Source organism: Aedes aegypti, chromosome 3 (assembly GCF_002204515.2).
Source record: "Aedes aegypti strain LVP_AGWG chromosome 3, AaegL5.0 Primary Assembly, whole genome shotgun sequence".
In the NCBI taxonomy this organism is placed as follows: domain Eukaryota; kingdom Metazoa; phylum Arthropoda; class Insecta; order Diptera; family Culicidae; genus Aedes; species Aedes aegypti.
The window spans coordinates 370,988,058-371,013,389 of NC_035109.1; the positions used below are offsets into that span (position 1 = coordinate 370,988,058).

A 25,332-nucleotide genomic window follows, 5' to 3' on the forward strand; every position below is an offset into this window, starting at 1 on the left:
TGCAAAAATGGCAATTTAGGCAAACAAAGCTCTCAGTTAATAACTTTGGAAGTGCTCTTAGAACACTACGCTTAGTAGCCGGCTCTGTCCCAGTGGGGACGTTAATGCCAAGAAGAAGAAGATTTCTCCATAAGTTTGAATATGGATTCTACTATAATTTATCCAGTAATTGTTTTCGTAGTTCTGCCAGAAATCCTTGCGGAAAGTTTGTCAAAAATCTCAGTATTGGTAGCAGGTCTTTTTAAAAACATGGTCTAAATTTGGGTGCAATTCTCTAAAAAGTCTCTTTTTTAACCAAAACGGTGTATAAAGTCACTTTTTTCTTTCTACTTGCAATGAATTCTGATAATACCTAATCAGGAATATAAAAAAAATCTAAAATACTATTTCAGTGTTTCCTCCAGTAATTTTTCCACCAATTTCAGTTTTCCACCGATTTTTTCAATCGATGCTCCAGCAAATCTTGTTTTACAACAGTTCTTCCATGAAAATTCTCAAGGATTTATTCCAGATTTTTTGCAGAAATCTGTACAGGGATTTTCCAGACACCCATACAAGAATTTTTCACGGGTATCTAGATAGGTATCTAGAATCTTCTTTAGCATCTCATCACATACATTTTTTCCAAACAATTCTCGAGTAATTCTTTTAAATCTCTATTCCAGCAAGTTCTACAGCGAACATTTCCACACTAGTTTCCTGAGGGATTTTGTTCAGTATTGTTCCAGGAATGTCTTCAGAAAATCCTGCAGGATTTCATTCAGGGATTCAATTGAATATGTTCTTCCATAAGTATCTCATTATGAAAAACCTCCATGCTTCCCTCAGAAGTTAAGAGAATTGTGAAGCGAAGTTTTTCAGAGATCCTCGCTAGTGTTAATCAGAAATTTTTGCAGAAGTTTCATCAGAGATTACTGTATGATTTGTTTTAGCAATACTTTCTGATTGTTCAAAGATTTCTCCAATAATTTCTTAAAAATGTTTTTGAGACTATCTCTGAAAAAATCCTAGATGTATTATTTGAAAACTTCCTTAGGGAATTTCTGCTGGACTCTCAGAAGAAATCATACGATGAATCTATGGAGTGATTTCTAAAAGTATTCTTGAAAAACAAAGCTGAACATTTGTTTTGGAAATCCTTAGAAATCAGTGGAGACATTTCCAGAGAAATTATTGCTTGAGTTCTCTAAAATGTCCCAAACGAAAATCTTAGACGAAATCCTAGCGAAATCGAAAGAAAGAATCGATAAACTTCAGGGTTTTCTTGAAAAATGTGATGTTTGGAGCAATTCCTGAAGATATTCAGTTTGAATTATTCACCTTATTCTGTATTATTTTCATGGAGGAATAACTTAAGAAAATCGATAATGAATGAGTTCTTTCGGGATTTTTCCTCAATAAGTTTCTGATGAAATTTCTGGAAAAAAAATCTTGAAAAATATGCATAAGGACTGTTCATTTTATAAAGTGGACACTTCGTTTATGTTATATCTTTTTTATTTATTGATGAAATCGCAATCGGTTTTCTGGGCATCGTTCAACTATTATTCTACAATATTATGAAAACATGAGATCTTACAATATGCTTTTGGTTGAACAACTAAATAGTTTTACCGAATCTCCTAAAAAAAGCTGTTCGTCAAAGTTTAACTTTATTTTTCGCTTAACCAAAATTATATTTTTTATAAACAAATTGTATATTGCTATCATTTACAATTCTACTAAACGTAGAGCTTTAAACAAATCAATAATATTCCACCATTTTCTGATACTAGGTCATTCTAGTGATAAAAGACAATTTACACCGTCTTCAGCCATAGGCTGCACAGACTGAACTTAACTAACATTAGACAACGGACACATGGAACGACCAATGGACCAGTGAAGAATTTTTCGTTTGACGAAAAGTTTTCTCCGACTGGGGCTGGAATCGAACCCACACTCCGTAGCACAATTCGCCTAAACGACTGACGCCGCTAACCGCACGGCTACGAAGCCCACAAAATATCCATTTATGGTCAAATTTGCTGATACACCATCCTTTTACTCCCAACAAAAAAGTATAATGAAAAGCGTGTTCAGAATTAGTATAGATTATTAAAGAAACTATATTTGTATAAAAGAGAGTAATATCGCAAGATTTAATCGCATGCTTAAGTATGAATTTTACTCTTTATGGTCGTTTTACTAAAAAATCTCATACATATAAAATCATGTATGCATATTTTTCGATCCGCTGCAAATTCTAAACGTTTTTATCCAAACGTTTATATCGGTTACCTCAGAATAACATACTATGAAGATAATATATGGAAAATTAAATCGATTTCACTATAGCGGTGTTGCCAATTTTGATGATTGTCATTGTGCTTTGGAATGTCTGCTGAAAATAATGCATTTGTTTTTCTTTTTTGCTTTCAATGTGATGTGAGGACTAAATAAGCAACTCTATGAAGGCGAAAGTCATTTCTCATATTAATATTATATTAATACTGCCGCCAGGACGTACTTTAAACCGAAAAAAAAAACTCATATTAGTTCCCTTTAAATTCAAAATATTTTTCTCTAAAAAAGCAGTAAAAAATTATCATGATGATCATGATATCTAGAAACTTGTTGCTCCAACAATAACTTGATATTTTCAGCAGGCTTTCGATAGATGATACTTTCAAAGAACAAGCCTTTTGGAAAATAAAAAAATATAATTATTTTGGAAGCTTTTTCATCATTACAACATTGTACACTATTAGTACAGAAAACCGATTACGATTTCATTGATAAACTAAAAAGATATAGCATGCACAAGGTGTCCACTTTATAAAATGAACAGTCCTTGATAGGTACTTGTAATTCAACAGATATTTTTTCATAGAGAAATGTCCTGACGGATTTACTGAAAAAATCCTATGAAAACTTTAATCTTCAGATTCCTGTTTTGATTGGTTTTGTTTCCTTGGTTCTCTTTTTGTTTGTTTGTTTGTTTCTATTGTTCAGTTGGGTAAGATACAAATGTTTTAAAATTGCTACCTCCGATATAGCAAAGAAATAAATTTTACAATTCGTAATTAAATAAACTAAATTGTATGTTCCTGTTTGGTCTCTATTTAGTTTTTTTTTCAAGCATAAGGTCTCGAATGTTTTGAAGGCTCAGTCGCTACCAGCCCAGAAATATCTCCTGATTTACCGTCAAGAAATATTCAAGAAATCGTGCCAGAAATACTTCCAAAATGTTCACCAATGACTCTACTAGAAATCCTTCTAGGAATTTAAATGGAAATATTTTCAGGACTGCTCTCAGAAATGAAAGCGAATTTTTTTATAATCATCCATGGATTAGGCACCTTTTGTTTCATCCTAAATTTGCCTGAAATATCTCAAGAGATTTTCCCAAACTTTATTAACGATTTCCGCTAGTATTTGCTCTATAAGTACAAGAAGGTTCATTGCAAATAAATCAGTGTTAAGAGGAAATTTTGGTATGTTGCTAAAAAGTTCTGGAAAGGTTATGATGATCGATGATCGGCAAACTTTCGTTAATTTTGTCTAGTATAAAAATATATGAAAAAAACGTTATATTTCAGGAACATGTTTCAGTTGTTAAGCCATTTCAACTGATAATCAGCTATTTATGTGAGAAGTTCAAAAAAAAAATGTATCAGAATGCAAAATCAGAAGGATGTTCTGAATTTCTAAAAGGTTTGCATTAAAATACTTACTAACAATAGTACCAGAGAGTTGTTTTGATGAATTCTCTGTGAAAAAATGGAATGGTGAAAAAGGAAATTTCACTATGATTAACCTCTCTGCTGGCAGCTTCATTTTATACCGCAAGAGAAAAAATCAAATCGCGATAACTTTTTTGTTTCTCGATATTTTTGCACAATTTTGCCACAAGTTCCTAAAAAACTTTTCTAGTTTTAGAATCTGTGTCAACATTGATCATTGGTCATCTGGATCCAGAGATATTGTGAAATTCCTTGGGGGAGCGACGCGTAACCATAACCCACGTGTATATCTCAGGCTACAGTATTTTTAACGTATTCGGATATTCACTATTTCAAACAATACATTAATGAGAGTATGTTGTGAAAAAATGAAGCAATTTGGTGCAGCCATCTTTGACTACTGAGCATTTATGTTGCTGGTACCACGCTGGCCACGTTAAGATCTTGAAATCTTAAAAAACCTCATATCGCAGTTTTCATATATCTCTAAGAATACTCAACCTTTTTTTAGAGTCGCTCCTCATTACATAGCATCATATAGCCCACATTTCATCTTTTCGATAGGTTGACGTAAAACAAAATGGCTGCCTAAGACTTTTTATATGGAAAATGTCGGTCACCCAAGAAACATCGCAATATCTTAAAAATTAGATCATCAATCATTAATATCGGCACGAGTTCTTAAACTAGAAGAGTTTTTTGAGAATTTGTGAAAAAATAGTGCAAAAATACCAAGAAACAAAAAAGTTATCGCGATTTGAATTTGTTTCTTGCGGTAAAAAATGAAGCTGCCGGTAGAGGGGTCAATGATTCACGCAAAAAAATATGTGCGGTAAATACTACCATTTTAGGGGGTTAACTTAAGCGCTCGCACCGTCAATTTTCAGCAGACCAGATATGCGCTTGATTTTACCATGTCTGTAATCGGAATCAGATTGTTGTAAATTATTTCTGTCAAATGCACCAGTAATGCGGTGAAGTGTACCGCAAACATAGTAAATTGGTCTGAATTTCCATGGTAGTTTCAAGAATGGTCGTAGTCAGCTAAAACATTTATTTTTACCACAGAATTTTTTCCCGTGTTGTATGTATTATTTTATAAATTTATGAAGCCAATTCTAGTTTCTCTAGGGTGCATCGCTCTCTGTAACAATCATGATCCGCAAAATCCATCTAAACAAGCTCCAAACCTGGGGCCTATTGCTATAGGATATTCTGGGATTGTTTATCGTGTTAGTAAAATAAAACACCTACTCCAATGGTAAATAAGCGATAAAAATGGGTTTTCTCATCTCTCTCTCTTTTTGGGCCTCTCTAAATCATGAGAACGATTTTTGCAATGCCTAGTCATAGGCATTTTTTACAGAATCCTGCACAGGATTCAACAAAATCTTAAAGAACCTCTGACTAGATTTTGACGTAATCCTGTATAACAGATTTACAAGAAAATCATAAGCCTTCTACAAAAAAAAAACTTTTTCTATCTTTTACTCTAAAAAATGTTGGGTTGAAAATCTTGACTTAACACTTCAAATTGATATTGCGTTGCTGAGGAATTAAGGAAATTGAGGGCCAATAGGTGCAATACAGAGTCCGCGGCTAAAAAGCAAAACCATGCTGAAGGTGTCGATTCCCGGCCGGGTCCAGGATCTATTCGTGATGAAAATGTCCTTGACTTCCCAGAGCATCGAGTATAATCGTACTTGCCACACGATATACGCATGCGAAAATGGCAACTTTGGCAAAGAAAGCTCTCAGTTAAAAACTGTGGAAGTGCTCATAAAAACAGCTAATAAGCTGAGGAACAGGCTCTGTCCCAGTGAGGACGTTAATGCCAAAAAGAAGAGGTGCAATATATTGTATTCCTTAAATTCTCTCATCACTTCAAGTCGATAGTTCTTTCACTCCACATTTCCTAATGAGCCAAACAATTCTAGCCGAATACCATAACCACACCATTCTACGGTCTGCTCACGGCGCGGCGCTGAGATAAACTAATGATGTGTGTAAAAAAATCATCAAAATAAACTCGACCCCAAAATGAAAAAATGCGATCACGCTTCTTTCACGTGCCAACGCGTGTGTTCTCTCCCAAAACCTCCATCCGGACTTAAGAGCGAATTGAACACGTTTAGAATCGTTAACTGTAGGAAACACTTATCACCCGAAGTCTAAATTTTAGACTGAATCATACCAATTATCCGTATTTATCGAATTTGACAGTTTAACCATTAGTGAATAATTCACTATTATTGGTAAAAATAGTTCCGAACCTAAAGAAAAACCGTTAGAATCATTATCGATTCAACTAGAATACAGTGAGCAATATTCTAAACGTGTGCTTTTTAATCTATATTCTCTCTCACATGCTCTTCTAACTTATTCCCACCGCTCAATTTTCGTCTAATTTTTTTCTATCTCCCAAAAATAAGCCTGGGGTATGCCATCTACTCATACTTCTCTATTCGTGATCAAACGTCAACATCCCACCGCAAAATCGCTAGTGTTTGGAGGTGATTTTAACCTCCAAATTGCCAAATAACCTCCAAAACATCACCTCCAAGTTAGTTCTAATAACCTCCGTTATATGAAATATGGTGGCGCGTCGATCGTCGCAAGTTTATCGTTAAACAGTCAATCCTAATAGTAATCTTTGATCAAGCTTTGGGAACACAACCATCTCAGCTACGGTGGAATTCAAATAAAAAACTAATTGCTTGCGGCGTGTCACACTCACACCCTCCGCCGTGCCCCTCTCATGTTTTTCTTTATCTTCATTACCTTCCCTGTATACAGTTCAAGCCAAACTTTTCAATCCGACGTATCTGCAAAAATAAACAAATCGAGATTTGCTTTGCATGGGCTTGACAAACGCATAATCTACCTATTGTGTCTATAAAAGTATTCCTACATCCATTTTTTGATTTTTAGAAATAAATTAAAATTATGCCCTATGTGCACTTTACTCAGTGTTTTTAATTTGGCTACATACACCCTTCGTTTGCAAAGCGACTCAACTGTCAACATTTTTCATGCTAGCACATACACCGTACATATGCTCATAGTAAAGCGACCTATATGTAGAATCAAAACATAAAATTTCGAACACCAGATACGTCATACTGTTTCCAAATCACTAAACATGTTGGAAATCGAGAGAATTGGATTTCCACAGTTGAGCGAGCTGACGGGTCGGCAAACTGATGTGGAACATCATCAGTATTCGGTTCAAGACAATATTTCTCACCAAATTTCGCACAAGAACTGTTCTCCTCCTGCTTTTGTTATTTACGGCTCCGTCCGGTGCTCCTCTTAGTCGAGTTGAAATTGGAAACATTCGGAAACTAATATTCGTTGTCGTTGAAAGTTGAAACTGACGAATTGACTAAGTTTAATAAGTTTTATGGGAATTTGCAAACCGGTGTATGTGCAACTTCAAAACAATACTGGTGTATATGACGTGACGGATGTGCAAAACGAACTGTCAAACCGACGCATCAAGCAAGGTGTATGTATCAATCAAGGTATGGTATCGACGAATCATCCATGGTGTATGTGAGCAGCACAAAGCAAAAGGGTTTATTCTCTAATTTTACCTGTTTTTCAATTAAATTCAAAACAAATCGGATTTGTTTAATAGTGGTTAGAAACAGTGTTCTCTTTTTCAACTTATAGGGGGAGATCCCCCAGTACCGGACACTTAAGCCACTAAATTCATAATTTGAAAAATGTTGGTTTTATGTGCTCGTGTTACCCATTTATGATAAATATTATCATTTTCATAGTGTACAAAAATAAATTTGAAAATATAAATATGAATTTTGACATTGCATTTTGATGATGAATTTTAGTACCAAAATGATCGATATTGAAAGGTGGCACCCAATACCGGACACGATCTGAAAATGGCTTGAATTCTGTAAATTTTAACATCATTGAATGTGTTTACTATGGGAATAGTATATAATTGCCAATTCAATGCATTTGCAACATTTACAAGAACAATTTTAGTTTTTCTTAGTTCGCAATATGTCCATCAAAAACCTCTTTCATATATGATGGAAAATATCACATTTTACGATATTGTTATGAATATTCATTCTTCTTAATTTTATCGCATGTTTGATACCATGATCGACGGAATCCATTAAAAATGTATGTATTTTGAGACACTGGTCCAATAATTACAAAGATATCATATAAAAAATCAAGCTGTCCGAAACTGGGGGACAGGAGGTGCTTAACCAAAATCGTAATTTGTCCATATTTAGTTCAATTATGGTACAAAATACATTCATACTATCAAATAAAGATTATGTTCGAACATGCTTGCGTGATCTAAAGTATGTTTTCATATTCAAAATAATTACTAAATAGGCTCAAAATTAAGGCGATACGTCAATTTTTTTAAGATTTTCAAACTTTTCTACTTTTATAAAAAGACATGCATATTTCAAGGATGTGTTATTCTACGCAAACATTAGTCTCCATAATAGCTTCCTTTTGTACTAATACACCATCTTGAATGGATCATGATTTCTCAATTTTTCGACTTTGTCCGGTATTGGGTGCTGTCCGGTACTGGGGGATCTCCCCCTAGTAGACATCGCAATAGAAAAAATGCAAAACATTTTAAACAGGATTTAAAATGCTTTACAATATTTTGCATCGCATTTTTCTCGAAACCATCCGAGTGTTAGATACGCCGATTTGAAAAATCATGCTTGAGTTTATTGGACGGACAAATGGTTGGAGATCGCCGCATAATAACAATAACCCAAATCCTTCTCTGAGACAATTCTAACCGTAAGATTGTGTGTCGTTATCGAAACGATCACATACAGTACTTACAAGAACGAAAAGTACAAAGTGTTCATACAAAACGATCGAGTTTGAAGACCTGGATATCTGCTTCTAGCAATTGTTCTGCGATTGTTATGAAATATGAACTGCATGTTGGAAATAATACCAAAAAAAACCTGTTGGGAATTTATTTTTCTTTGTACAATTTTTTGGGGAAGGAATCAAATTTTCAATTTTTTGTAAGTGAACAAATTCATAGAATCAAACTTTCCTATAAATATTCACATTTTAAAAATATTTTAATATGAACATTTTGTATTTTTACTCGAAATGGTATATTTTTTAATAAATCCAAAATTATTTACAACAGTTTCATTTTTTCACAGAATAAACTTCGAATTATTTCTGCCATTCAGTTCAAATTGCAAGGCTGTCGGTTTGCTAGAAACTGTGCCTACAGGTCTCCAAACTTGACCATTTTGTGAGAAAAAACAGCTTTTGTGTACTTCATTCAAGCCAAAATTCTTCGATATCTGGTATGCAGAAACCGTCATAGCAAACCTAAAATTACTGATGAAACTTAGATCAAAACAAGCTTTGATTTCTACTAAGACCAACTAATGATCACTTGTGATGCACTAACAGCAATTAGACACCAATCTGACGGAACAATTATAATGTCAATCAGGAATGCAATTGACAACATCATTGGTGTCCACGAATCTTGTGATCTTGTTGACTTGCACTCATCTTCACGTTCTGATCGTCCAAATTGAACCATCGAAGCATATCGTAACCGTTTATAAAAGTCAAGTGCACTCATTTGATTCCCATTGTCGCGTTGGTCGCAAACGATTCGAGGAGTCCGCTCGAAAGCCAGAATATGAGCAACAGGTTTCTTCCTACAATCGCGTTTCGTGGTCGGTGTCACGAGTGCACTGAAATTGATTCATGGCAGACACGTTTTCAGTCACGTATTTCATCGCTTACTCGGCTTTCCCTGCACTCACTCTGACGTTGATGGTACAGCGTGGACCAAAAAAAATGAAGGATCAGAAAAAGAGAAGACTTCAAGAAATAGATGAATAATATATTGACCTTTGCACGAATTTTTAGATTCTAATGAAATTGTTCAAGAGTAAGATACAATTTGCACACCAACTAACATCAGCAGGCGTATGCTTTGAAAGCTGTTTATGACATTTCAAAATAATTCAAAGCAGTCAAACCAATAAAACAGATTGCATCATAACTTCTTCATTGTTATGTTTATTTCAAAGCGTCCAGCATTTGAGTAGAAAAAATACCCACCATATTGCCAGCTACACCTCGCTAAGACTTTTTTTTCCTCGCGAATGCTCCTTGCAATCGGCACCAATAGCCAGCAGCCATTAAGCTCATCGGGAAGTTTTTCCTTTGAGAAGCTATTGTTTGCTGGATCCTGAATGATCATCATCAAAATCGTCTTCGGAATCAGATCCGTTTTCCGCAGGTTCAGGGCGTAATTAGCGATTTGGTATTCCTCCTAACGAAAAATCTTCGGGCCCATTCACAAATTTCATATCGCTGAAGGGGGTGGGCAAGTGTCCCCAAATGTTACAGGTATTACAAAAAATACAAAAAGTGGAGGTGGGTGGGTGTCAAAAATGGCTAATCTCGGCGTTATGAAATTTGAGAATAAACCCTTGCATCAACTAGACCTTAGTCACTGTCTATCGGTTCACCTAGTACTCCACGTTAAAGGACGAACTAAAACCTTCATCGTTATGTAGCACAGGAGCATTCTTCCGATGGCGTTTCTGGCAATGTTCGTGTTACATTCATGGATCGAGTGAATTTAGTTAATCGATGGATAAGTCAATAATAAAATGCTAACCGTTCGCGCAAAATCAAAACAAAAATAGAAAAGATAGTATCCAAGCACGTTGTCAAGCGGTAATGTGAGTGTATGTGTGAGGTGTGCAAATGTTCACTGTGCAAAAATTTTCTGCACAGTAGTCTAATAAGGTGCAAAATGCTCAATAAATGACGACAAGAATCTCAAGGTTCTAGCAGAAGTTTAAATAGGTTGACAGTACTTCTAGCATTTTGGTATAATCTTCGAAGCAATTTCATAGAAATGTTCTTATACAAATAGGTGATCGGATTGTCAAAGGATTTTTTTTTGCATTTCGTGGTTCTCGTTTGGCCTCTTTTTGTTTTTATTTTGGTTTCTGTTTGCTCTCTTTTTTCAGGTTCTACGTCTCTAAAGTTCCAATTTTTTAGACAATGAGGTAGCTGCCAGTCCTGCATCTGCAAGAAAAATCAAATCAGTCTATACATTCAAGTTCGTACTTGGCTTTCAGATCTGATGCAGTATGGCAATCTCCAATGTTGAACAAGTAGATATTTTTGGATGAATTTGGGAGAACCCACAGAGAAACTCAGAAAAAAAAATAACAAAAACCATCTCTCGAAATAATTTGAAAAACGAATCTAGGGCAACTTCTGGAGAAGTATCTATAGCATTCCCTGAAAAACATATGAATAAATTATAGACAACATCCTTTGAAAAAATCCAAGAATAATTCAAAAAATTGATGAAAAACCCTTGTATGGCATACTGGAAAAGTTTTAACAGAAATGCGTAGAAAAAAGTGTAAACTATGAAGTAATTTACAAAAAGAAACTACAAGACATATTTTTGAAGGACTTTCAAAGAATTTTCTGAGCTTTCTGCCTTTCACCTTAAAGTAGAATCCATCTGTTATGTAACATTTTTGAACTAAGGTATCGCGGACAAGTGGGTGGATGGGGTAAGGGAAAATAACTTGTATATTTTAGTGAATATATTAATCTAAGACAAGACGTGTCAGGTAAAAGTGCAAAAACGAAACCAATTGTCTGTCAAAAAGACCACTTCTCATTTCACATCGTTGAGTTAAATTGCAACAGGACACTTTGTTGCTAGCCAGGCCTTGTTGCTAGTTCTTAAATTAGAGTTTTCACCAAAAGTTTGAACATTTTGCATGAGATCTTTTTGTTTCAAATCTTTTTAAAATTCGATGTCAAATGAGCGCATTTGTTCCAATAATACTAAACTAACCACAAAATACTTGAAGCAAAATAATGGTATATTTTCAATTTCTTCTAAAAGTATCCCCGGTTTTGGAAGCAAACCAGATTTTTTTTTAAAAAGCTAACATTGCTATTGCATTGAATGAATGAAGCGTGCAAAAAACTACGCAATTATTAGCTTTGATATTTGAATTTGTTCAGAAGGTTTGATTAAAAAGAAAACTGGTAGCACTGGCTTTTGCATCGTCAAGGTTATTGACTGAAAAACAACGGGGCAGTCTTAGTTGAGCTGTCACGTCCTGTCCTAGATATTAATTAGCGTTTTAAGCTGCGTAAACTTTCGAGGCCATTCAAAACATTACGACAGATAAGAAATTAAATTTTTCATTCATAATAAAGCGAAAGATTGTTTACCTCTCAAATATGACTTCATAACAAGTTGATGGAGTGCACTCTTATTTTGATGTTTTTAATGGAAAAATGTTTCAGGAAATAATTTTCTTTGCTGTATCTAAGTTGTTCTTCCTAATAATTTTGAACCGATATATTGAGCATTGTGCACCTTATTAGACTACTATGCAGATACTTTGCACAATAAACTTTTGCACACCTCACACTTACACTCACATTACAGCTTTACATTATGCTTCGATACTAACACAATACGGAAGACAAACTGTGCCACGCTGAATTTTAACATTTTCAAACCCCCCTCCTTCCTCCCACACGATTTTTCTCGCTTTTCGCCACTCCCTTGGAGCGTTACATAATTTGTGCATGACTCCCAACATAATTGACTTATCTATATATAAATAAAAATGAAGTGGTGTTTGTATGTCACGAAATGGCTTGAGAACGGCTCGACGGATTAGAACAGGCCTGCCCAACGTACGGCCCGCGGGCCGCATCCGGCCCGCCACTCTATTTTGTGCGGCCCGCGAAGAGCTTGAAGATTCTTCTTATATCTGGCCCCTTCACTGCTCTAGAAGCTCTATAACTAGATATTTGAACAATGAAGGCTGATTATCAAATCTTTAGTATCTTAAATATTGTTTTGAAATATACTTGTAGATTCTTTACATACATGACTTTCAACCATACAAATTTGCTCGATTTCTTAAATTGTGGAAAATGTTCCATTTGAAAAATACTAAATTTTATGAGAAATAAATAAAAATGGAATGGTGTTTGTATGTCACGAAATGACTTACAAACGGTTTAACGGATTTGAATGATTATTTCTCCGTTTTATTCGTCAAGGGTTTGGACGTGCTTGTGTGTATAAAAATCCCAGGTTATTTACCGGGAGATTCGGAAAAACGAGAGTAGACGGAGCTGTCATTTTGTATGGGACGATCCATAGTGTATTCAACAGCCGAGACAACTAGTGAGAAATAAAAATATACGAGAAATCTCACCAATAACATTCTTCACTATTAAATGGATACAATTGAATTTATGTCAAGTTTGAACAAAGGTTGTCGAGCATGAATTTTATACATGAAAAAAATTATATTTAATATTAGGCAGATCAAGCCGCTGGTTAATAGCTTTTAAAATTGAATACATCATTCTTAAATAAATTTTACGGACTACTTTGACAGGAATTTTGTCAGAGAATCCTAGTAGGATTTCACAGAACAATAGCAATGACTATCACCAACTACTGGATATTAGTATGCGAAATTGGCTTGAGGTGTGCCTAATTTTTTTTTTATAGAACTCTGAGTAGGGCAGAATTCTCCAGATTCTTATAATAATTTTATAGTGGGGTTCTGCGAAATATTAAGGACAGTTGTCACAGAATCCTTTACTTGATTATCGTAAAATCCAGGGCTCCAATCTGATCAAACTCTGGTCAAGGTTTTCAAACAATACTAGATGAAATTGTGGCAGAAACTTACGAGAATTTTTGATAGAATTCTAAGAATGATTTTTATAAAATCCTGAACAACATTCTCACAGAATTGTGAAGAATTTCTAAAAGAATTTTGAGCTGGACTTAGCCGTAATCATAAACACAATTCTCACAGAATTATCTAGATTATCACAATAGCCAATATTGATATTCTTAAAAGCAGATATTGATGTTCCTGCAAAAAAAATTGTAAATTTTACTTCATCCCACCATTTTTATTTTAAACTTCTATATTAAACAAAAAAAGTTTGGCCCGCCGCACAATATTGTTTCTGAGTTATGGCCCGCGGTTCAAAAAGGTTGGGCAGGCCTGGATTAGAATGATTCTTCCATAGTTATGTTCCTGAAGTGTTCCGACGTGTTTGTGTATAAAAAAAAGCAAAGGATACTTAACGGGAAAGTTGAAAAAACAGGAGTGAACGGAACTTCCATTTTGCACGGAGAGTTCCATGGCGTTTTTCAACAGCCTACTTGATGGCAAGACGAAGTTTGCCGGGACCACTAGTCTATGGATAAATTAATTTCACTCGGTCTAGGAATGCAATCCGAACAATGCCAGAAACGCCATCGGAAGAATGCTCCAGTGCTCAGACTCATTTCCCCGAAAATAACATTTTCCGAACTACGAAGCCACGAACTACTACAACTATGCTCTATCCTCCTAAGATAGAAAAGCAGATGGTTAAGCTTGAGTACTGCACACAAAATCGATCAATTTTGATCCCAGAGAGCCACAATTCAAGTTTCGGTGAAATGAAATGAGAGAGTGAGTGAGTGCGAATCATTTCACCGAAACTTGAATTGCGGCTCACCGAGATCAAAACTGTCGGATCCCATGTGCAACACTCAAGCCCAACCACCTCCCCCTCCATCTCAGGAATACAACGCACAGTTATAACAGTTCATGGCTTCACAATTCGAATTTCGGGGAAATAAGTCTGGTCAACACTGCTCCAGTGTCTGATGCAGTATGCTTAATTCTTAATTAAGCATAAGCATTGACGACCGCACAATTCGTAGTTGCTACTCCGTGATTGACCTGAATAATCGAAGTTGCACAAGGAACCAAAAGATGTAGCTTGGGAGTAGCTTTCCATCTTCAATGTACACTTTCGAGAACTCCAGACTGAAAAGTCAATAACGGCGCCGGCAACATCCTTACGGTCATCGGGGAAGGGAAGGATTGTTAGTGTGACATCCATTGTTACTAGAGACCGAGATCACCTCTGCATCTCCATGGTTGTCATGGGAAGGAGTTTTGTTAGTGGGGAGGAATCAAAGCTGCTTGATAAGGATTCACCTTGGTAAGTGATGCGATTCATGCAACCTCAGTTCAAAAAACACCTATAAGTACTCTAAAGACAACGTGAACATACCATAAGTCGACTCACTTAGGGTCGAACCATTCAAATGTTATTTTTTTTAAATGATAAATATCAGGTAAAATTAAAGGTATGGGTTTTTTAACGTTAATGTACAAGAGTCTATGTCGACACTTACGGTGACGAACTGTTCATATTTTGTTAAGTCAATTCATTTAAGTAACTTTCCCACCGTTGTCATAATAAATAGATGTTCCATAAAATATTTTAAATTTGAAATAAAAGCATGAAACGAGCTCACCAAATTGATCTTCATCCATCCTTGATTGAGGAGCTGGAGCTACTTTAATCAGCATGCTCGTTTCACAAAACGAAAATACCACTCCAGCGACGCGAGAAACTAAACTTGATTGCACTCTGAACGCGTGCAAACTAAAACGAGAAAAAAAAAACTCCGGCGACGTCACGACGCAAAAAAACGATTTTCTAGTGAAGAGGAAACGAAGCCAAAACCTAAACCCCCAAGACACCAGCCCGATCCGCTGCCCAGACTCGTGCACCCGAAAATTTGAGGTCCGGCCACGACGCATCTTCACCTTCTACTTGAGCTTTAACGAAACACTGCCCAGCAGAACGCGTGCAGAATAACCGTTTCCTTTTAGCTCTAGACACGATTTTTCACAAACTGCACCAGCCGTTTCACTGGTTTCAGCAGCCGAATCTATTAATTTGCGAAGACGATAAAACGTGCAGATAAATTTTTACCATATCCGTTCGCGCACGATGCCTACTGCGATCTCCCAGTGTCTGGTGCAGAATTAACACCTCTAAACTCATTACGATATTTCAGGGTATACTTCGAACAGCCGGTTGAAAGGAAGACGTTGTTCGAATAGTTTCGAACTAAGAAACTGCACAGAATTAAAGTTCTGAATATCTAATTCAAGGATTCAAGGATTGATTTCTCCCGATGATTCATCTAACGTCACATCCGACTTTTTTTTACAAACAAATTACAACACATAAATGCAATTCCTGTTTCATGATGTAAGAAGTAACAATGATGCTGTCGACGGATTTGAACAAACATAACTAAACTGAAGAAAATTAAATTGATAAAATAAAATGTTCATTATGTACATGTTGTTGTTCGTCCTGATGACTTATGGTAAAATTATAATAAAGTTTAAATGAAGCTGTTAGTTTTTCAATTTATTATTTAAAATTAAAATATTTGAAACTGGAAGAGTCGTTTTTACAAAAACTTTTTCTATATTTTCTCCTCAAGTTTTGAACAAAAATCAATTTTAGAATATCGCTTATTATTGGATGGGAATCAATTTAAAAAGTATACAGTGTACCCCCGTTAATTTGAACGATACCTCATGCAAACCATCGGGGTTCATTTTTAATTTGAACATCTAGTCACCCTAGAACTGTGTTTCTGGTTACCTTTTTCACTGTTTTGTTTTGATTCTGCGCTCCGTTCTACAGCGTTCCATTTCACTTCATTACGTTCCATGAGCTAAATGACGTTTGAACCATTTTTAATCTGAACGATGTGCAAATTAGCGGGGTACAAATTAAAAAGTGTTCAGATTAAATGTGGTCAAACCAACGGGGGTACCCGGTACACGACCTCATCCATTTATATTTAAAATCTTTATGATTCAAAGGACCTCAAGTATACGATTTTCGTTACCCACTTGCCCCACGGTACCTGATACAAAAAAAAACTATATCACGCTCTCTCCAACATTGAAGAACATTTATGTATATTGTTTTTGTTACAGTTGGTTTAAGACAATAAGTGTTAACTAGTATTGATGTCAGCAAATATAATATTTTTGTTTGCTACGTGAAACCAAACATGTAAATTGATACTCACTGCAATTTTTCTTAGCAATCGAAGTTGGTAGTTTCTTACAGATTTGAAATATTGAGCGATTTTTTCATTTATTTCAGCCATCTTGTGAAAGACATGAAGGATTTCGTAATGTCAAATACATGGTATTGATATGGCTTGCTTATGAGTACCCTTTTTTACATGCTCTGATTCTACGTTGAAAACTGAGCTAGAAGCCAAAGTTTTTCTTAATTACACTAGCGCTAACGCTAAAACAGGGATACCTAGTTTTTCTTCGTTCCAGTTAAATGATAAAAACATTTTTATAGAACTTTCCGGAACACTGCATATGACACGTCAACTGCTAATTATTCACTTAGTATAAGTCATTTTATGAGACGTTTTGCATCATATGTTTTCCGTTTGTTTACCAAGGTTGAAACTTCCTGGCGGGCCCATTAATTTACTTTTATTCAAGCATCACATTTGAAAGGAGCTCATTCAACAATGGCGTTGGTATCTATGCAGTACGCTTTTTAATCTTTCCATGTAAAATTAAAATCTGCAGGTGGGGAAGAATTTATTTTATCTACTGGTAACATCAACCATGGAAACCGAGTAGAAACAAGCCCAGGAAGAGGCGTGAACGGCATCACTATTGTCAGTGCAGACAAAATCAAGAACGCATACTAACTTCGCTCAACTATTTCGCGCGACCAAAACGTCGCTGGTCGCTGGCGACCTTTTCATGTTAGTGCTCGAGCGAAACAGGCTATTTCAATGCGTCGCTGGAGCACTAAACTGCAAAGCGCTCAACAGTCCAGCGACGCGACAGTTGAGCGACGTTGCAGCGATTACTTGGACCAGCGCCATTCATATATCAAGTTAGTTTTTTTTTTAAGAATAACAATGAGCGAGCCGCCAGACAACGTCATTCGAACGTCTCGTAAAATGGCTTATTGACTGTTTAACGATAAACTTGCGACGATCGACGCGCCACCATATTTCATATAACGGAGGGTATTAGAACTAACTTGAAGGTGATGATTTGGAGGTTATTTGGCAATTTGGAGGTTAAATCCCCTCCAAACACTAGCGATTTTGTGGTGGGATGTTGACGTTTGATGACGAATATGTATCTTTCAGCTTTATCGTTTCTACTTGCGCAGTGCTGCCAGAGTAGTATTTGGTCATTTGATCGCGCCGCTTACTCCTGCGGGGCGAGCGATACACACTTATACGGCATACAATGCGTTTACCGATTAATATCGCGAATCCGGTTAGCTGTGAATATATCGTGGATCCCATCACCAACCGCACCTGACTCCCAGATCAACTGTGGCTATGCAGAGGTATACTTAGTTTCTAGTAACAATGGTTTTCTAACTAATATTAATTCCCTTCCCAGATGACTATGTCCTAACAGTCATCTAGGAAGGGAACCCGATTTTTTTTGAAATTTTTAGCTCTTGATTTTTGCACATTGAGAATGGACCAATGCACGAGTTCATTATTTGACGTTTTAGCGGTGCCGTGTTATTTATGTGGCCATGGAAACCAGTGAATTCGACACCGCTCAAACGTCAGATTAGTGAACTCGTGCATTGGTCCATGGCAAGCCCCATTCATTAAATCTCAGAGCAACTTAGATTGTTTCGGTCATCCATGGAGCATCAACAACGAATTGTACGAGCATTTGTGCTCATGCTCTAATTGCGCAGTGTTGCCAGCTTTCGTAAATTAGTACCCTATATGAAAAAATTGATAAAACCGGGAATTTATTCCTACTATTAATGAATATTCGATTTTCCTATTTTGCTGTTAATTTGGGATATTGAGTTTGGCTTCATTCTGTACAAGCAGTGTTGCCAGGTACACAGAAAATGATACAGTGGGAATTAGCTCGTTGGGGCACATAGAATGGTTGAGTGTTCGCTTGTTGGAAAAAACTTCCAACTAAACAGCACTCAAATGTCAGAAGTAGATGTCAAACTGACTTTGACGTCTAAGCGCCGTCGCATTGAAGTCTACAGCCAACTCTCCATAACTCGATATTGATGGGACCATCGAGTTAAGGGGGTATTGAGTTTTAGAACACAAAATCACTGCAAATGCATTCCAAGGGACCATCAACGTAGCCATGAAAACCAACTTTTACTATGGTTCTTTTAATCGATATCGATTTACAAAAGTGTATGTATATGCGCGTCTCATGACTTTTTGCTGTGCAGATTCTCTGGAGTGCAGGGTCTGGAGTATTTTCGCCAGCTGTCAGTCGTTCCTCGTATGACCCACCTAGAATTATCGTAAACAGATGTTCATGATAGATGATTGATGATTTCCTATGATCACTCGAACTATAGCATCACTAATTGAGTTATTCAAACAGACATTCAATTGCCAACCAAAACTGTTAAGCAAAGAGCAACACATTTTTGCATTTCTTCATAGCCCACACTGTGTGCATCATAGATTGTTTCGAATTGCGATCGGGCAAAACGGTATCGTAGTGACCGTAGGTTGCACCATCGAGATTCCGAGCAATTCGGTTGCATGGTAACCATTGTCGCGCACTATCATCGACATCGGGTATTTGTATCATTCATCGTTGACAGGCTAAATTTTTATGAATGACCAATTTAGTTTTGTTGTCATCCGTGTGGTCGGTGGCTTGCTTGTAGATGCCGGAACCAACGGAGATAGGTCACGGAATGACACGAGATGGGAACATACTTCCCATCCATTATATCTGTCATAAACGGTTCTGTGTTTTTCATCCAACCGAATAAGGTCCCATCGCGTGACCTGTCGGCGCTTCTTCTCACACAAGCCACAAATTGATGTTTATTCGAGTGGAGTGGAGCAAACTATTTAAATGCGATCCCGTTTTCAATTGAGCGGGTATGATTCTACTATTGTGAAGACACGCGAAAAGCTTGCCGAATAGAGTAGGGTCGATGTACCAGTAGCCGATCAGCTAAGAACATCTACTCTGCTACTACGTAAGGGCCTAACTGACATGAGCGATTTCTCTTCATCGATCCTCTCTTTCGCTAATAACATCGCTAAATTGGATAAATCTTATTAATTTTTGGTAATGAAGCAAGCTATAGTGATTCTTCATCCAACAGCACGAGAATATGTTACGAAAAAAGAATAAGTTTTCTGCAATAACGCAAAGAGAGCAACTGTGAAGATAAATTTGAATGCGGATAAGCCCTTATGAAATAAGTCAGCGATATTATTTTTACGTCATCTGAATGTTTTTTACCTTGGTTTTCTAGGAAAACTATGTAAACTACAGAAAATCATATTTTTGTGTTTAAAATCACTTGAGCCACTGAGTTCTTTAATCTTCCTTTACTTTGTTCAATATAAAAAAAGTTTCTCTTGCGCTACTATATAGATACGATAGTACCAAAGACAAAATAAAGACCTCCATGTCCCTTGCAGTTGCCTAAAATTTTATGGCTCATAAGGTAATCTAGAATGCCGTGAAAAGTGTACTGCGATCTGTCAAACTTAGGTACCTTTTGTAGTACCGAGGGACCAAATGCAGTACTAGAAGTGGTACCCAATCTGAGCCCGAGTGGGACGGACCTGATAGTACTGCTACTGGTGCCACATATTTCACATCTTGATAAAAAAAAATATTTTCGATAATTTCATGGACAAAATCGAGATGTGCATGAATAGTACACCTAGATCAATAACTCCTGTCCTTAATGACAAAAATATTTTGCAACGATTTATAGAAAAAACAGGTCCGTCCCACTCGAGCTCAGATTGGGTACCACTTCTAGTACTGCCTTTGGTCCCTCGGTAGTGCAAAAGGTACCCAAGTTTGACAGATCGCAGTACACTTTTCACGGCATTCTAGATTACCTTATGAGCCATAAAATTTTGGGCAACTGCAAGGCACATGGAGGTCTTTAATTTGTCTTTAGTGAAAAGCCACAAGTGCGACTAAGCGTACACCCTCCCTAAATAAAACGTATACGAAACGACTCACAGTCGTCTGTTGACTACGATGGCGCTAATTCGAGTGGTTAGGCGCGACATGTGTCCACTGTCCATTCTCGTGTGGGAGTAAGATTTGGGCGTTCGGGGAAAGCTTTTAGCGACGCATTTTAAAAATACCGATTCTATGAATGGAAAATCGAAGCAGTCGGCGTTTTGCGTTTACGTCAATGAACTTGACGCAATCGTAGGCGGCGTTGGTGGTGCTCGGGTTGTTTCTCGTCGAGACGGAGATGCTTTGCGAATTGCACATTTTTGTTTACAAAAACTACGTTAGTGTATGTAAATACATAAACAATTTCCGCAAACATAAAAGGGATAACTAATGAATACGGTTATATCATTGGTTCTACACGTTACACTGTAGTTTACCTAGATATTTACATTCTATTATTAGCACTGAACTTGACCATTTTCTGCAACACTACGGTCCATCAGTAAAGCTATTCTGATTTAAAAGGGCGTCGTATACTACTACTACTACTAGCTATCCCGTTGCAATAATGCATTTTAAATCGATAGTGCTTTAGTTACTCAATCCTATTATAGCCTAGGAGAGAAAGTGTGGAAAGAGGTATGTAGGGTTAGATTATAGCAGACAAACGCTAGCGACAAGATGTGCTGTGTCTGACGAGCAATCTAGAGTGCATGCAAGTTGCATCTTGCGTTCATACAGATGCAGAAATGGGCGTTTCAATGGATTTTCAAGGTCGCATATCTTTGCATGTAGTAGCTTCCGTGACCGCGGAGAACGTGAACATGACAGATTTCTGCAGTCGAGTTGAGTGCGGATAGATGTGTGTAGGGTTTATGTAAAAGTAAGCAATTGAAATGGAAATTCAGTTTATGTGTCATAACCATATCGATTGAAAAGATTATTTTGAAAAGATAGTTTTTTAGCACATAAAATAGCGTTTGCTTTTAGACTAATCAATACTGCATAGAGTAAGGTGGGGCAAAAGTTCGACCTTAGTGGTATAATCGAAGGTTGCAGGAAAATAATAGCAAATGAAACAAAACAAATACCATACAGTGAACCTTCAACATATTTGGCAATAATTTTGCTGAACAAACTTGTGTCAACATATTTACCCATTTTTAGTTACAACAGTTTCAACAGTGATTGTCTTAAGGGAACTTTTGCCCCACCGGTGGGGCAAGAGTTCGAATCTAGTGTGGGGCAAAAGTTCGCTGGCTAAAACACAAAATATCGATACTTTTATGACAGGCATACTTTATACCAGCCGTAAACTCAAGTTTACCGAAAAATGCACACTAAATTTTCATCACAAAATTACCCAAAACAGGGTTAATTGTAATATACTCAGTGGAAATGTAAAATTTTGGTGACATTTTTTGCACGATTGCCTGAATTTTGCTAAATTTGAAGATAATATGTGGATTTTAGGCAATATGCAAATTTTTCTGTGAGTTTATACATAGGTCGAACTTTTACCCCGCTGATTCGAACTTTTGCCCCATTATGGGTCAAAAATTGTTTCCAAGCATTTATTCAAAAACTAATACACCTCAAAGCATCCTTATAATAGGTCTAGAAACGCCCTTATATAAAATATTAAAAAAGATTGTATCTTCGTTTGGTTCCATGCAACGAAAATTTGACTAAAAATAACAATATTCGCGTCGCAAAACAACAAATACCCATAACTTTTCCAAATCTCAATCGATTTTTATGATATTTGGTGTGAAAGTCTGTTACTTGAATAGCATTCGAACCACCATGACATTTAGAATTTTTGTTTTGAATTGAACTAGAAATCTTAAAAATAAACTCTTACCCCAAACTTTTGCCCCACTTTAATCTATTCAGTAGCGTTCTATTTCTAGTTTCATTATACTCCACTGCACTGTAAAGTCACGCATCAATTTTGACAGGTACTGGTCCTGTTGTTTACAGTTTGGACTTAGTACTTTTTTCGAATCATTCTTAATTTCGTGAAAGTTTGCTGCGAGGAGAGGTCAAATCCACTGCAGATACCCACGGATCGTATTATTCTATCTTCCTACCATGGAAAATCGTCACCATCAGCATGCTGGTGATAGAAATGCGAAGATGAAAAAATGATGGAAAAAACGACTAAGTCCGAAACGTAAACAACAGGACCAGCAGCTGTCAAATAAGTGAGGTTAGGCTCGTCATATGCAGCGCTCTATTGTAATAGCCACAGCTTTAAACATGCTAATTATATCTAGAAGCTCTTCTAGAAATGCTCACTTTAGGGCACGCAGGAGATTCTGAGTGCTCGAACCTATGCAGGTAGGGAGCCGGATCCTATTCTTGGCACTTTTGATTCACTTCGGCAGTGGGGTATTTTGAAACCTACAGACCTCATATTTGGCTACAATATGCATCGTACTGATGCGCTTCTCATTGCAAATTTTCAGACAATTCGGCCGATAAAACCCCCCATGCCAAAGTGAATCATAGAAGTGCCCAAGTGGTTCGGCACCCTACTGCCTATAGCAACCATGTCCTGACAGAAACTCACGCTATGTCTGAATCAGACAATTATTATACAGTGAAACCTCCATGAGTCGATATTGAAGGGACCATCGACTCATGGAAATATCGAGTCATGGAACAGCAATCCTTTGAAAAGCTGTTTCTAGGGACCATCATAGTAACCATGAAATTTTGTTTCTAGTATGGTTCCGTTTTAAAATATTCCTTCGATGTAATTTTGATTTTTTTTTCCATTTTTAAGCTATTTTTTCATACTAAATTCCATGAAAATCCCGTTTTTCGACGTATTTTAGCCCATACAAAATGTATGGAAAAAAATTCACCGATAGAATATTTTAAAACCTTCCGATTATGAAAATATAGACCGAATACTGATCGCTAGCGAGAAAAAATCCGATGTACATTCGATTTTTATAATCGTCTGGTTCAGACATAGCGTGAAACTGCGTCAGGTGGAAGTTCACTTCCCCATGGTTTCTTCTATACCTATCTGACATATTTGGTATTAGTCGATGGGTTCATCTACCTTTAGTGGAGTTATCCCATTCCTGCTGCCAACCTCTGTGCGTTGCGGACTCCTCTGGTACCTATTTGGATGAAACATTGAACATCTTTCTTGATGATGAGCTCGATGGGCGTCATTCCGGCTATGATGCACACGGCCTCTTTAGACACTGTTCAGTATGCGCTTGCTACTCTTAGGCACATGATCCGATACTTCCGATATATCGGAATATCGAAATTTTGCTTTCGATATCCGATATTTTGGTATCGATATTTCCTATTCAATATATCGGTGATATCGATATTTCCTTCCGATATATCGTATACTAATACATATATGGAAAACATCGGAGGGTTTTAGCTTTAGCATTAAGATATTTATAAAACGAAACCAAATTTATAATATGACTTATCTAAAAAACCAAACAGCGCTCTGAGCTGAAAATTTGATCGATTGCTCATCATCAGCATGCAATTAATCGATCAAATTTTCAACGTGAATGGTTGTCAGTTGTCTAGATACTTTTTAATTCTAAGTATGGCTTCATTTTATAATCACCTTGCAATTTGTAATTCGTTGGTGATACAGCCCTAGACCGCTGTATGAGGGTTGCCTCCTTCTCGTCCGTTACCATAGCCAAAAATTTGGGTTAAATTAGGACACCGAAATCGACGCATCTTTCAGCTTTCGAGAATTGTCCTGGTCACGTCATTGTGAAAGCTGAGGGATAGGAGAGTATAATTGACTGAACACCTATTTACTGCCAGCAGAAAACTCACCTGAGTGTTACCTGATAGAGTGTACGAGAGTTGCAGAGACCTCTACATTCTCTCATAAGTGGAAAACAATTGTAGGGTTTTCTCAAAATATAATTTCTTATTTATACTTACGAAAAGCTGTTTTCGTTCGAATTGTAATTATTCGTCAGGACATAAGGGGAAATAACTATTTTCTATCCCAGGAAAAGGGTCGCAAACAACAATGGAGTATGCATTAACATTTTTAACAAAGCCACTTCCAATGATTTTGCCTATTTCTCTATATGGAACGTTTCTTCTTTTGGAAAACTTCGAATATTTTCGTCTGTCATGTTATTCATTCGTGAACAGGGATTGAATCCTGAGAAAATTGAGAGAATCTCTCACGTATCGCTCTCTGTAACTATCATAACATGCTGCACATTATGAGAGACTGTTTATCGTATACTGCTACAAGTTTGATCAGATTGGGGGGACAGTAGTGCATGATAAAACCCCTCTAAACATGCTCCAAGCCTGGGGGACACTGTTGTTATTGGAAGTTCGTGGATTGTTTATCGTGCCAGTAAAGAAAAACACCTATCCCCAACGGTAAACAAGCGAGAAAAATGGATTTTATCATCGCTCTCTCGTTGGGGCTCTCGCTCGCTGCTTCCATTTATCAGACTTGTTACACCTTGCGATACAATGACGATCGTGGACCGCAACAGATAGGATGTTTTTCTTTGCTTGCTTTGATTGTCTTCATTCTCAAATGAGAGCGAATTCTGCAACGCCTGTTCGTGAATAATCTAATCGTCGTAAATTTTTGAATAACGTTGCAAATAATAATTCTGACAAGAAAATACTGAAATAAATTTCAGAATTTCCAGGATGCTTTTCAATATTGGCTG

The 25,332-nt window shown here is 36.7% G+C and overlaps 1 protein-coding gene and 1 long non-coding RNA gene across 5 annotated transcripts in view; both read right to left on the reverse strand.

Moving 5' to 3' along the window:
* Nucleotides 1–25,332, reverse strand: part of LOC5577280 (6-phosphofructo-2-kinase/fructose-2,6-bisphosphatase) — a 126,227-nt gene that overhangs the window by 46,205 nt on the left and 54,690 nt on the right. The window lies entirely within an intron of this gene.
* Nucleotides 386–6,763, reverse strand: LOC110678322. The gene is made up of 3 exons (XR_002501499.1): nt 6,520–6,763; nt 6,092–6,094; nt 386–398 (listed from the first exon to the last, which is right to left on the reverse strand). It is a non-coding gene; the product is annotated as an uncharacterized LOC110678322 (long non-coding RNA).